Source organism: Nilaparvata lugens, chromosome 10 (genome assembly GCF_014356525.2).
Source record: "Nilaparvata lugens isolate BPH chromosome 10, ASM1435652v1, whole genome shotgun sequence".
Classification (NCBI taxonomy): domain Eukaryota; kingdom Metazoa; phylum Arthropoda; class Insecta; order Hemiptera; family Delphacidae; genus Nilaparvata; species Nilaparvata lugens.
Window position 1 is genome coordinate 850,151 of NC_052513.1, and position 6,633 is coordinate 856,783.

The window sequence follows — 6,633 nt, forward strand, 5'->3', positions numbered from 1 at the left end:
TATTCTTTCCGAAGAATGGACATTGATATGTCCAAAGCTCCGCCAATTTATGTAGATGCATAACAATATTATCTATTTTATCTATAGTTATTACAAATTGCTTTTTTTCATATCATATACAGCTCAATAATTATTTTCTTAATTTATATTTTGTAAATTCATCTATAATTTTGCTGTATTTTAAGCTATTGTATATAAGTGTATAAGCCAGTATATATATTAATCTACATAAATAAAGTACTCAATCAATCAATCATCATCCCTCTCACTCATTACCCACGCACAAGCCTATGAGCTTATATGGGCATCACGCTCAGAATTATTATTATTATAGAAGGATAGGACAGATGTTATAGCTTTTATAAGGATTGAAGGATATGATAAGGGTACCTCTTCAAATAAAATAATTTAGAGATTTATGGAATGTTTAGGGGCATTTCTCAATACTGGTTGAGGATAATTGTACACAATTATTTTTTAATGCATATTTTAACCTTTATTTTAGGTCAAGAGTTGTGGAATACATAAATATCAACTGTCCCTATGTTGGTAGGTACACAAATTTTATAAAAGTCATTGAGAAATAGACGTAGAATATTTCCTCTAAAAATGTTATATTGTTGACCGAGCAAAGTGAGGTCTAAGATTCAAGTCGACGGTTTGGCATTTCTCTTAATGTTTATAAGTTGCGCATTTACGGCGAAACGCGGTAATAGATTTTCATGAAATTTGACAGGTATGTTCCTTTTTAATTGCGCGTCGACGTAGCCTATATACAATGTTTTTGGAAATTTGCATTTCAAGGATAATATAAAAGGAAAAAGAAGCCTCCTTCATATGCCAATATTAGAGTAAAAATCAGACTATAGAATTATTCATCATAAATCAGCTGACAAGTGATTACACAGATGTGTGGAGAAGCCAGTCTATTGCTGTATTTCCATAAGGTCTATAGTTTCAATCAGGTACTTGTGGATGAGAATACTGCGTGAGGTCTACTGTTCACAGAACTACTAGTTATTTACGAAACAATACAAAACACAGAACTGTAAATTCTTTAGGCTACTAATCCACACAGAAACCTAACCTAGTTCACTCTAAGACTTGGAAAACTTGAATACGGTATTACATCAGGTGCAATAACGATCAGACTATTTGGAAGTTCAAAAGATTAATAAAATATATAGAAGAATAGACAAAACTTAAATAATTAACTGAGTGTGTAACAAATCAATTGAAAACAAGTAACCAGACGGGAAGACTTAACCTAAAAATCGGCTTACGAAAACTACTTGTAATATTGGATCAGATAAGATTTTAATCGTACGCAACACACTAAATAAGTATTTTAATACTTGACTGATAAGTTGACTTACGATTTATAAGTAGAAAAGACAAAGGATCAAAAAACTAATCACTACAAAAACGTGGTTATTTCCAACACCACGAAAAGAAGAGAAACCGAGCCCACAGCCCAGACGAACAGCTGATTTCATCTCAGCTTTGAGGTCATCCATCTTGGAGAAGGTTTCTCGCGCGTAGTTTGAATATTACAGTATACAAACAGAGTATCCTAAAAAGAGCTTATCAATAGTTTTGTTATAGTAAACTATCTCTCTATTCAACTTATGATACTACCTACGCCTATTCAGAATAATTCTGCTTTTATTTCAAAGATGTATTCCACACAGTAATTCACTATTTGTTCCAACTTACAAAAATCATGAATAATGTAGGCCTAATAATATTGTTTAGCCTAGGTACTCATGAATCATAAATTTCATTGAATTCAATAATAATAAATTATATTATTAGCCTTTTTTCCCACAATCAATTGATTATTGTAGACAATCAGCATATTTAAATGACAAAAACAATAGCAGACCTAATAAAACACTTTATTCAAAAAAATTTCAAGTGTTTATAATATTATTACTGTGTACAAATTATAGGTATGTGGAAGAATAATATAAGGATCAACAAGCTCATTGGTATCAAACATCAAAATCCTTTAACTATAACTTATATCAAGATATTATTCATTTCTAAAAATATATTATAAAATTAATTGTATTTTATAATTTATTATTTCAAATTATAGTTATTGTTTTTGTTTTTTTTACAATATACTGGAAAAGCTCACATACCATTATACAGTACCACACTCAAATGAAATGAAAAAGTAGGTTTTCATTCAAGAGCAACATTTTTTTATAGGTACTCTACTCGCAGATTCATATTTTGTTCATAAGCCTATTCGCAAACGAATTGAAAAGTATAGTTCTCCTAATTTTGTATGAAATCTCACACAACAATTTGAGTTTCACCGGATATTTAATTATATTATCTTCATAATGTTACTTCAAATAATGTTATTCCTACAAATATCCATTTATGATTTCAATGAAGCTATGAATATCATAAAAATATCAGGTTTATTATTTCAACTTCAACATTTAAATTCGAATGTTAGCAAGTTGTAGTCTATATTGAGTGGGCTCCTGTACAATTCTTTTAATATGGAAGTTGGAATCGCATAAAAATTTATCAGCATCTATCAAACACCTACACCTACAAAAGTCTGTTAGCTTTTAATCCCTATTAAATGCCATGAGAACCAATCAGAGATTCTCTCTTAAATCGGAAAATCGTTCTGTGATTGGTTCTTGTAGAATTTAATCACGACTAAAATTAAACAGGACTTTGTGCAACCGGGCCTTGGATTTCCAGTAACGAAAATTGGAAATGATAAATAACAAAAGAACCAATAATTCTTACTTGCTTTGAACATTGAAAAATCAAATAATAGCATTCAATTCACAAAGAATATTCAGGATCTATTTATATAAAAGCGAAATGGCACTCACTCACTGACTGACTGACTGACTGACTCACTCACTCACTCACTCGCAGAACTAAAAATCTACCGGACCAAAAACGTTCAAATTTGGTAGGTATGTTCAGTTTGCCCTTTAGAGGCGCACTAAGAAATCTTTTGGCAATATTTTAACTCTAAGGGTGGTTTTTAAGGGTTTAAAGTTCGTCTTTTAGCATGTATATTCTTCTTCTCCCAATCTCTTAATTATAATTGAAATTTCCATATCATATATCATATGTTACTATAGAACTATAATCTAGATAGAGTACCTCTTCGAAACAGTTGTTAACTGGCAACTAAATTAATAATTTTGTCAGGTTGGCATTAAGTTGAGTTGACTTTGTTAGGTTGGCACCAAATTGAGGATTTAAATGCATTTATCGCAGAAAAATTGATTGGGCACTGCTACTTCAATCCTGGGAATATTATATTACTAGCCATCAGGCTCGCTTCGCTCGCCATATCCGTTTAGCCAGACGTTTAGTCTGGACCCCCGACTGGATTGTCCTAACATATGATAAAAATGCTCAAATGAAAAATCTGCTGATCTCATTCTTGGACGATCCAGTCGGGGGGTCCAGGGGGCGGAGCCCCCTGGCTAGATGGATATGGCGAGCGAAGCGAGCCTGACGGCTAGTACTGTATAAATTTAAATCCAGATATAGAAATTGAGCTACTAATATTGACCTAATTTGTCTGATATAGGCCTACTCCTTAGAATAATCAGGTTTCAGGATTTGATTGCAATATATAACTAACAGGATACAGGATGTAATAATATAAGGATTGATAACAGTATGTGGTGACAATAAAATATAACTATTTTGTAGAATGTTAACCTATTTGTAGCAAGGATAATATCATCCACGTATATCATGAGAACAGTACAAATTAACATATTCACTACTGGCTTCAAATTTCGGATACTTATCTTAAAACTCCAGCACTTTACAATCATCCATTTCTCAAACTAATTTCATGATGTTTTATTTTTGTAACTCTTTCGATTGTAGGCTGTGGGTGCAAGCTCGAAACTTGATAGAAGATGGAGAGAAAATCAAGGTGACAGCCGCGGGCTATTTTGCGTTACCGTAAACCTCACCACTTATGGAAACATATTTTCCCCAAATCTTTTTCCACCGCTCCCACAACAAGAGATACCACCAATTCATCGACAATAAGGCACGGCCTCACTGATCACAATAATCTACATGATTGCATCAAATTTCGTAATTAGTTTAGGCTTGGTCTGAAGGTACAATCAAATTATTAGATTTTTGTTATGGTTACTTTTATCCGTAAAAAGTACTGAACACAGAGGTGAACGCCTCTCCTACTTTCTTAGCAAACAATAACGACAATTATTCGAGGAAAGCTTTCTTAAATCGCCGCGGGCAGCGCTGCAATCGCAGCGAGCATGGTCATTATTGCCCTGAATAGTTAGATAATGCGTTTTAAAAAATCGTAGCAATTTGAAAATACACATTTCAGCTAGCTTATTTTCGAGAATAAAAATACCATCTATCGATACAACTATCTCGGTAATGATGTACAATACATTCATTTAAGTTGCCAGGGGGGGTTTGGCAGCAGTTATCCAATGTTCAGTACCCCAATGGAAGAAGGGTCCAGGGTCCGCTTGGCTAATGTGTACGTTTATGCTGATTATACATATTAGGGCCGTGGTGAAAGTCCAGTCATGGGTCCTTCTCTTTTTCTCCTTCTCTTCCATCTTTCCACTCATTCTACTTATTCTTCTCTCCTTCATCTCTTCCTTCGCCTCAATCTTATTCTCTTTCCTACACTTTCAACTTCTCTCTCTACTCCACCTTCATTTACTTATTTTCCTTCTCATCCTCCTACGACTGTCCTAACTTCTACTCCTGCTCTACCTTACTTCACCTTACATGACTTCTCCATCTTCTCCTTCACCGTCTTCTATTTACTTATGCACTACTCCTCCCCCTCACTTAAAATTTTTCCTTTTATTTTTTCTCTTTGTTAATTTTTTTCGTGTTCTTTAACTTTAATTTATGGTGGTTGATGTTTGTTTTAGTTTTAACTTTGTAGCTTAGAATTGTATGGAGGGTTAAGTGTAAGAGAGGGCCGGCTGCGCCCTAACTTCACTCTCCTAGGTTTTTAATAAAAACAGCGATTTAATTCAATTTCCTCTTATCTCTCCCTCTCATGTATATCCATTCCAATTCAGAGGTAGATTGCTTGTATTAGAATTTAATTGAATCAATTATAATGCACATTCTAAATATCAAAATGAAAATAATTGGGGCGAGACCAGATTAAGCTTTTTTCTTGCGTTTTCAGACGGCGTTTTAAGAGTCGGCAGGGCAAGAAGCTCTCCGATTGTCTGATTGGGTTGAAGCCTGAAAAACCGCCTAATATACTCCTACCCTTATTGACAAGTTTGAGAAGAAAAAAAAGGGTTCTCGATTGGCACACTGACTCTTTGATCTTCATCCATTATCAAATTAATTTAATGTAATTTCTATTATTCTTCTTTCATTGTCAATGTTCTGAATGTTCTGACCTTCATTGGCAACTGTACCAAGTTGGCTTCGACTGTGACGCTATAGAATGGTGTGGTATACAATGTACAATCATAGAGAAAAGAAAAGATAGCATAAGATACCGATATATGTACGCTACGTATGTGAGCTGTTCCCCTAATAAAGAGTATAGAGCATCATCTTGAGTATTTTGAGTATAGAGTATTTTCATCTTGTGACAATGGAGTATGCTATAAGATGTTTACGATCAAATACTAAACAATAATTATGAATAAGGTGAACGTGATATTTTCGAACTCAAAATTTAAGTGGTTTTATTCTATATTTTGTTAATTTAAAGTTTGTTTCATGTTTTTAAGAAAGTTTTATCATCAATCTATCCAAATTTAAAATTGTTTGTTTTATTCTAATCTATATTTTCAGATTGTGATTTGGTGTATAAATTGAAATGGACATAATCTATGTGAAATATTTGGACAATTTAAAGCTAAATTAGGAGATTGAAGAAGTTTTGGGCAATAGCCTGTTTTTTCTTTTTCGATCGTTGTATTGTTTTTGCTAACCTCATAAATAAATAAATATGAAATAGATACCCCCTTTCATGCTATCTTTTCTCTATGGTACAGTCCATCACCCTTCGAATAGAAATTGAGTATTGTATCAATTGGGAAGTAGATGGAAATAAAACAATCCTGGAGCAAGAATAAATTAATCTTGAAACTTTAGAGATCTTTTTATTCTCAACATGTGTCTTTTTCAACACCTCTGGGCGGTTAATACTCCTAGGATTGGTTACACTCTATAATTATTATTACCCGAGTGATACTCATGAAAGGGCACATAGTCTTCATTATCTGTTCTCGAAATTCTCCATTTGATCCGGGTACAATTAGTGCATTTTAATAAGCAGCTGCGTATTGTGTTAAAGTTGTAATGGACGAATTTACTAGTCGAACTGTGTTATTAGATCGCTGCGCTGCATTTAAAATTGGAATGGTCACCCATATAACCCATAAAAGCATGACGAGAACTAGTTTTAACAATTAAAATACTAGATAATTGAGTTCTTACTAACGGTGAATGCTGTAAATAGTTGAGACATCGGATGCACTAGTTGTGAACTTTCAAGTTCACCTCGATAAAAGAATACCTGAAGATAAGTGAAGCTTACAATATTGTCACTAAAATGTATTGAAAATCAATCAAATTCAATTGTAATTCATCTGATTC

General features: G+C 33.2%; 1 protein-coding gene across 1 annotated transcript in view; it reads right to left on the minus strand.

Annotated features, from left to right (window-relative positions):
- Positions 1-1,496, minus strand: part of LOC111045818 (obg-like ATPase 1) — a 56,470-nt gene extending 54,974 nt beyond the window's left edge. The window contains exon 1 of the mRNA XM_039436055.1: positions 1,377-1,496. The gene's annotated coding sequence lies outside the window, so the exon portion shown is untranslated. The remainder of the gene's footprint in view (positions 1-1,376) is intronic.
- Positions 1,497-6,633: the final 5,137 nt, after the last annotated feature.